This window comes from Dipodomys merriami, unplaced genomic scaffold, assembly GCF_024711535.1.
Source record: "Dipodomys merriami isolate MVZ:Mamm:240054 unplaced genomic scaffold, mDipMer1.0.p SCAF_3, whole genome shotgun sequence".
Classification (NCBI taxonomy): Eukaryota; Metazoa; Chordata; class Mammalia; order Rodentia; family Heteromyidae; genus Dipodomys; species Dipodomys merriami.
This window is the reverse complement of record NW_027204492.1, coordinates 19,304,784-19,313,783: the sequence shown is the minus strand read 5'-3', so window position 1 is coordinate 19,313,783 and position 9,000 is coordinate 19,304,784.

Sequence of the window (9,000 nt, the reverse complement as noted above, 5' to 3'; positions counted from 1 at the left end):
AGGCATGGCTCAAGTGGCAGAGCACCTACATTTAGTGGAAAAGCTAAGCAAGAATGTGAAATCTTAAGGTGTAACTTCTCTGAACATTTTAAACACTATTGAAATGGAAACATGGGTTTTTTTCCCCCTTCTTATTGTTGGTAGTGGTGGTGTTTTTGCTTTTGTTTTTTTCTTTTCAGAGAGACCAAAATTGGGGCACAGAAAGAGAGGGAGGAAGAGTGAACAAATGCAATCATAGTATACACTATGTGGAAAATGTTCTATGCAATTTGTGGTCATAGATGGGAGTGGGAAATGGGGAAATTAGAGGAAGGGGAGACATTATCCAAAAAAAAAATGAAATGTGCACATTACCTAACTTGTGTAATGGTAACTCCACTGTACAACACCTTAATAACAATAAAATTATATTTTCTAAAAAAGAATGTGAAGGCAGATGAATGGATCCAAAAATTGTGGTATCTATACATGATGGAATATTATGTAGCCATTAGAAATGACACAATAATGGCATTTGCAGGGAAATGGATGGAGCTAGAAGGAATCATGTTGAGTGAGGTAAGCCAAGAGCAAAGAGACAAACGGTACATGGTCTCCCTGATAAGTGGATGCTAAATCCAAAATGTTAGGTGATACGACAAAACTAACAGGACTTAAGAAACAAAGAACTCCCACTCATCTGGTCAGACCACTACTAAATATCCCCATGCTGCTGATCACATGTATGGTGTATATGTGTACACCGTTATATGTTATAGACTGTGATAGACAATTTGCTCCAGGAAAGTTAGAATGAACTTGTGACTTTAAATGAGCATCATTATTCCACAATACTGTGAAATTTGGGAAATTATGTAATCACTTAATCATAATTTTTAAAAAAAAGAAACTCGGGGAAGGTAGGGAGGGAAGGGATGGTAGGGGGAAAACAATGGAGGAGGTAACAATGCTCAATAAGAAGTGTACTCATTACCTTACTCATGTAACTGTAACCTTCTGTATAGTATCTTTACAATAAAATTTTTTTTAAAAAAAAGAATTAAAAAAAAGAATGTGAAGGGGCTGGGAAGGTGGCCTCACATGCATGAGTCCCTGGTTTGATTTCTTAGCACCACATAAACAGAAATAGGGGCTGGGAAGATGGCTCAGTGGTAGAGCGCTTGCCTTGCATGCATGAGGCCCTGGGTTCGATTCCTTAGCACCACATAAGCAAAAAGAAAAAAGCCGGAAGTGGCGCTGGGCTCAAGTGGTAGAGTGCTAGCCTTGAGCTGAAGAGCTGAGGGACACTGCCCAGGCCCAGAATTCAAGCCCCATGACCGACAAAAAAAAAAGGATGTGAGGCCCTGAGTTCAAGCCATAGTACTATGTGTGTGTGTGTGTATGTGTACACACACGTATAACACACAAACACACAAAATCAATCACTTTTTGCCAGTCCTGGGTGTTGTCCCTGAGCCTCTTTGTGCTCAAGGCTAGCACTCTACCACTTAAGCCATAGTGCCATTTCCAGCTTTTTTGAGTAGTTTATTGGAGATAAGAGTCTCAACAGGACTTTTCTGCCCAGGCTGGCTTTGAACTGCTATCCTAAGATCCCAGCCTCCTGAGCAGCTTCGATTACAGGAGTGAGCCCCTGGCACCTGGCTCAATCGCTTAATTTCAAATATATTTCAATGTACCTTTATTAAAAGACAATCATTTTTCAAGGGCAAGAACATAACTCCTACAAATATACAATAATTTTTTTTTGTATGTGAACCAGGCTTGGGGCTTTAACTTGGGGCCTGAGAGTTCTGGGTGTGTTTGCTTCATGGCTAGTGCTCTACCACTTGAACCATAGTTCCACTTCCAGCTTTGTGGTGGTTACTTGGAGATAACAGTCTCATGGACTTTCTGATAGGGTTGGTTTCAAACTACAATCCCCAGATCTCAGCCTCCTGAGTAGCAAGGATTATAAGTGTGAGCCACTGGCATCCAGCTATCAAATGAATTTTTTAAAGCTAAAATAGCAAATTTTGGGGTTTAAAAAATATTTTCCTATAATGAAAAGCAAGTAGCTATAGAAGTCAAATGACAGTGGGAACAAAACCTTTAAAGTACTGGAATAGATAAGAAAAGAAAGATCAATCTGGAATTTGGTATCTAGAAAAAGCATCCTGCATGAATGCAGTTAATCAGAACACTCCAACTCTGCTGGAAAGTGGTGCAGCTGCTTTGCAAAACAGATTGGCAGTTCCTCGAGTGATTAAACAAAGTCATGATTATATTGCCCAGCAATACTCACAAGAATTAAAAACAGTCTAAAAAGGTGCTTGCACATGAATGTTCAAAAGAGCATTCATAATGCTATTATACCTAAAGATGTAAACAATGGACAAACTATGGCTTAACCATTCAATAAGGAATGGGATCAGACAGATTGACACATAGATAAACCTTGAGTGTATAACCACTAGGTTAAAGAAACCAGTCGCAAAAATTACATATTATATAATTCCATTCATGTGACAATCAGAATAGGGAAACATACAGAGACAAAGCAAATGAGAGTCTGCTTAAGCCTAGCAAATGCAGTAAAAGGGGAGCGGAGAAATGGAAGAACAGTTAAAGTATGCACAGTTTCATGTCAAGGTGATGAAAATGTTCTAAAATTGATAATGACCACACATATTTGTGATTATATCAAAACTCTTAAATTGTATGTTTTACAAAAGGGTAATAATTCCATAAGCCGGTTATGAATACAATACTTCTTGGTTGATGTCACCCTTTCCTTTGTTCTCCCACATTTCCCCCTCACATCCCTACCCTCGAGTTTTGTATTTTTTTAAATAAATTTTTTTTAAATGTAGCTTAGTGGTAGAGAGCTTGTCTAGCATGCATGAGGCCATGGTTTTAATTCCTTGGTACCACATAAAAATAGAGTTTTGCTAAGTAGTTCAGTTTGGCTTCAAACTCCAGATTCTGCTGCCTCAGTCTCCCAAGTGTTTGGATTACTAGATGTATACCACCAAACCCAGCTTAATTGTACAATACAAATAACTAAGTTGTATGGTATTTGAATCATATATCAACCTGTATTTGTGCATGTGTATATGTGTGTGGGTCCTGGGGCTTGTACTCAGGGCCTGAGCACTGCTCCTGAGCATTTTTGCTCAAGCCTAGCACTTTTCCACTTGAGCACATCTCCACTTCTGGCTTTTTGTTGGTATGTTGGAGATCAGAGTCTCATGGACTTTCCTACCAGGACTGGCCTCAAACCACAATCTTCAGATCTTAACCTCCTTAGCAGCTAAGATTACAGGTGTGAGCCACTAATGCCCACTTCAACCTGTACTTTTTTTTAAAAAATAAAGGCAAAGTGAAAATATTTTCAGATCAACAAAATTTATGAGAATTCATCATCAATAGAGCATTAAAAAAATTAAGACTGCCAGGCCCTTTGGCTCATGCCTATAACTCCAGCTACTTGGACATAGGGTGGATGGAATTCAAGGCCACTTTGATGCAAATGGTTATTGCTTTCCCATCTCAACAAGAAAGCTTGGTGTCCACAGAGCTCCAGGTGTGATTCAAGTGGCACAGTGTCAGTCAAGCAAGCTAACCCCTAAGTCAAGTAAGTTCAAGCTAAGAGGACCTGAGTTCAAATCCCCAGTGCCATCACAAGAAAAACTAGGTTTGGTGGTGAAATTGGTACAAAAGGGCAACAAAAATCCTTGTGGTGACTGAATTGTCCTGTACATTGACTGTATCAATATTAACAGTCTATTTATATTGTTCTAGTAGAATTTTGTAAGATGGTATCATTATTGAAAACTGGAGAAAAGGACAAATAGGATCTCTGAATTATTTCTTAAAAGTTTCATTTGAATTTAAAGTATCTTAAATGAAAATGTTTAAGAAGGAGTTGAATATAACGGTGCATGCCTATAATTCTAACACTTGACTTTGGAGGCTGAGACCGGAAGATTTCAGGTTCAAGACCCTATCTAAAAAATTTAAATTTAAATTTAAGTAGCTCAGAAGCTGGGGAGTGTGGGTGGCCTCCAGAAGATATCAAAGTAAAAAAGGGTGGGGGGGAGGGGAAGCTTCCCACAAATTTTAAGGGGGAAAAAAATCCTGGCCTATACCTTGCTTTTAGTCCAGTGAGATCATGTTGGGACTTCTTTTTTTTTTTTTTTTTTTTATTTCCCAGTCATGGGTCTTGAACTCTGGGATTGAGCGCTGTCCCTGTGCTCTTCAGCTCAAGGCGAGCGCTCTACCACTTGAGCCACAGTGCCACTTCCAGTTTTCAAGTATTTTTTTTGGACATAAGAGTCTCATGGACTTTCCTGCCCAGGCTGGCTTTGAACTGGCCACTTCCAGTTTTCAAGTATTTTTTTTGGACATAAGAGTCTCATGGACTTTCCTGCCCAGGCTGGCTTTGAACTAAGTAGCTAGGATTATAGGCGTGAGCCACCAGCACCCGGCTTCATGTTAGGACTTCTAATCTCAAGAAATGTAATATGATAAATTAGTGCTTTTTCAAGAAATTAACAAAAAATAAAGATTATATTGGACCTCAAGAAACATAGTATGATAAAACTAGTGGGTTGTTCTTGCCAATCCTGAGGCTTGAACTCTGGCTCTGGACACTGTTCCTTAGCTTCTTTTGCTTAAGACTAGCACTCTACCACTAAGCCACATTCCTAGTCCACTAGTGTTTTCTTTAAGACATTAACAAACAGTTGAGCACCAGTGGCTCATACTTGTAATCCTAGCTACTCAGGAGGCTGAGATCAGAGGGTTGCAGTTCAAAGCCAGCCAGGGTGGGAAAGATTCTTACCTCCAATAAGCAAATAAAAAGCCAGAAGTGGTGTGGTGGCTCAAGTGGCAGCACACTACCTTTGAGCAAAAGGTACAGTGCTCAGACTCGGAGTTCAAGTCCCGGTACCAGCACAGAAAAAAGAAAAGGAAAGAAAAGGAAAGAAAAGGAAAGAAAAGGAAGGAAGGAAGGAAGGAAGGAAGGAAGGAAGGAAGGAAGGAAGGAAGGAAGGAAGGAAGGAAGGAAGGAAGAGGAGAGAGAGAGGGAGGGAGGGAGGGAGGGAGGAAATAGACCTGGTGCAATCCTAGCTACTCAAGAGGCTTGAGATATAAGGATCATGGTTTGAAGACAGCCTTGGCAGGAAAGTCCTGGTTAGACTCTTATCTCCAATTAACCACTCAAAAACTGGAAATAGACCTGTGGCTCAAAGTGGTAGAGTGCTAGCCTTGAGCAAAAAGAGCTCAGGGATAGTGCCCAGGTCCAGAGTTAAAGCCCTATGACTGACCAAAAAAAAAAGAAAGAAAAAGAAAAAAAGAATATACTAACATCAAGGGTTCTCAAGTACCTTTTACGATTCCTATTGCTGACTATATAGTTGATCTCTGCAGTTGAATATTTTATGCCCAATTCTCCAAACTACAAACTGAACTTTTGGTCTCACTCCCCAAAGTATGCTCCCTGCTTTACTAGTCTTCTACATCTTCATAAATAGTCTATCACCTGATCTTTTGTTCAAGCCAGTAATGTAAGCATAATATTTCTCTTTCCTTTACCTCCCAGTTAGGTCTGACAGGCCACTTCCCTCCTTCAAGCTAACACCACCTCTTGCCTCTTGCTCTACTGACCATCCCCCCTACTTCCTGTCTTGCTCCTCTCCAATGCATTCTCCCCTAAACAGCCAAAATATTTGTAAACTTCAGAATGTCATTCTCCTATATAACCATATTTGTGGTCCATTTTAACTAGAGTAAAATTCAAATCCTGCCTTAGCTTGTGAGAGCCTCTACCCTTGTCTGTTATTACCTTCTTTTTTGTTTTTGTTTTTTGTTTGTGTGTGTGTGTGTGTGTGTGTGTGTGTGTGTGTGTGTGTGTGTGTGTGTGTGTGTGTGTGTGTGTGTGTGTGCAAGTCCTGGGGCTTAAACTCAGAGCGTGGGTGCTGTCCCTGAGCCTCTTTGTGCTCAAGGCTAGTGCTCTACCACTTGAGCTACATCACCACTTCAGGTTTTTGTGGTTTCTTTTTTTTTTTGTTGGTTGTGGGGCCTGAACTCTGAGCCTGGGCACTGTCCCTCAGCTCTTCAGCTGTAGACTAGCGCTCTACCACTTGAGCCTCAGCCCCACTTCCGGCTTTTTCTGCTTATGTGGTGCTGAGGAATCGAACCGAAGGCCTCATGCATGCAAGGCAAGCACTCTAACACTGAGCTACCTTCCCAGGTTCAGGTTTTTATCTGAGTAGTTGATTGGAAATGAGTCTCATAGACTTTCCTGCCTGGACTGTCTTCAAATGGCAACCCTCAGATCTTAGCCTCCTGAGTAGGTAGGATTACAGGCATGAGCCACTGGCAAGTGGCTTGTAATTACCTTCTTGTTCTAAGTGATCCAACCACACTGACCTTTCAGTTTTTGAAATATGGCAAGTTCTTTCCAACCTAGATGGACATTGTTTCCTTTGCCCTGTTCATTCTTCCCCAGTTCTTTGCAAAGCTGGCTCTTTCTCAACTCTCCCAGGTCTCAGCTAAAGTACTGCATTGATTGACCTATAATTTTACTTAAGAGAGAAAGGGAGCAGCACTGTAGTCAAAGATGTGAAGGTTCCTAGAGAATCTCCCTCAAGATGTATTTACATACCGAACACACTGCTTTTACTTAAATTATAGATCAATAAAAAATCAATGTTGTCTAAAATGCTCTTATTCATACTTTATATAAGATTAAGAAAACATCATCTATCCATAAAAATATAATTTGGAGTACCTTGAGGAATGTGGTGATTGGAAGAAGATGGAGATAATGACTTAAGAGTTTTACATTTTATCTTGGTGCTAAGAGTCTACTGGCATTTTTAATAGGGCCATGATATAGTTCAATTACAGATTTGGATGAGGAGATTCTAAAAAATAAAGACCAAGCTGGGTGCCAATTGCTCACGCCTGTAATCCTAGCTACTCAGGAGGCTGAGATCAGAGGATCTAGATTCAAAGCCAGCCTAAGCAGGAAAATTCATGAGACTCATCTCCAATTAACCACCAGAAACCAGAAGTGGCTCTGTAACTCAAGTGGTAGAGTGCTAGCCTTGAGCTGAATAGGTGAGGAACAGAGCCCAGGCCCAGAGTTCAGGCCTCCACAACTGACAAAAAAAAAAGGCAAATTCACTTAAGAAGACCATGTGGGATAAATTAAAAAGGCTGAGACCAAAATGCTAAGGAGCATCATCATTTAGTGTTAAGTACATCAAAAATAACTAGCAGAGAAGATCAAGAAAGATGTTCATGAAGCTAAGATACCAGGAAAGAATGGTCATGAAACCCCAGATTGGAGCATTAACAAAGTCAAAATTTTCTCTAATCCCACTGGAAAGGAAACTCTAGCTTCATAGAGTTGCTTTGTTCACCTGTGCATCTCTAGTGCTGGGAGACCTGGCTAATAAATACTCAAAAACATATCCTGAGAAATGTATGCATTATCCTGCCCATGTAATTGTAACCCCTCTGTACAGTATGTTCACAAATAAAATAAAATTAAATTTAAAAAATTTATACATGAAAAAAGCATATCCCGAGTAAATAATAAAGCCAACTATTTTTAAAAAACATAAAATTATTAGAACACAAAAACTAAGAAGCATCCACTGTACTTAACAATGTGAGATGTCATTGATCAACTTGCCCAGAGCAATTTGGTGGAATGGCAAGATAAAATGAAATGAAAATGACTTGAGAGAAATGACAATGTTTTCATGCATGGCTTTTCTACTTTTATATTTACAAGCATTCTTGGATTAGGTGTGATCTCAGCACCTAGAAGGCTGAGGAAGGCGAAATGCTAAATTTGAGCGTAGCCTGGACTACATGATAAGACCTTGTTTCAAAGCAACAAATAAAATTTCTTGGGCTTGTAGGTGTTCTCACTGGGAGAACGACTGCGGAGCATGTGTGAGGCTCTGGATACCATCTCCAGCTTGGGGGGGGGATGCTTAAAAGTTTATGGGAGGGGCTGGGAAGTTGGCTCAGTGGTAGAATGCTTGCCTCACATGCATGAGGCCCTGGGTTCGATTCCTCAGTACCACATAAGCAGACAAAAGCCGGAAGTGGCGCTGTGGCTCAAGTGGTAGAGCTCTTGCCTTGAGCTGAAGAGCTGAGGGACAGCACCCAGGCCCAGAGTTCAGGCCCACGACAGGACCCGCCCCCCCCCCCCAAAAAAAGAATGAATTACTGGGGCTGGGAAGGTGGCTCAGTGATAGAGTGCTTGCCTCACTAGCATGAGGCCCTGGACTCGATTCCTCAGCATCACATAAAATTGTAATCCTAGCTACTCAGGAGGCTGAGATCTGAGAATTGCAGCTCAAAGCCAGCAGGGGCAGGAGAGTCCATGAGATGCTTATCTCCAATAAACCACTAAAAAACCAGAAGTGGCATTGTGGCTCAAGTGGTAGAGCACTAGCCTTGAGCTGAAGAACGCAGGGCCAGCGCACAGGCCCAGAGTTCAGCCCGTGACCGGAAAAAAAAAAAAAAAGTTTATAGGAAACCAGGCACGGTGGTCCACAGATGTAAATTGTGAGCCCCCGCGCTCAAAAAGTTGAAAGAAGTATCAAAATCAACTTTTTTTTTTTTAAGTTTACAGGGAGTGTGGAAGTGTAGCAATAGACACTGCCCATTCTTGGATGACACTTCGTTATAGGAGAAAAACGAACAGCGAGTTACAATTAAAAGTGAAATAGCATCAAAAGAAATTTTTCCTTAAAATGGGAGGAAACTTGCTTTGTTCCCTGTCAAGTCGCCTGAGCTTTGGCGACAATTCAATCGGGCTTTGGAGTGGCTAGTGATGGGCTTCAGTGATACCGTTGAACAAGGACTGTAGCTCTTTGCTTTTAGATTTGGCAGACACGGTGAAGGATCAAGCTCGATCCGTGAGAGCACCCACTCACCCACCCTGGGCCACACGGAAAGCAGGGACCAGGAGGTTGGCAGCCAGGAAGCGAGCGC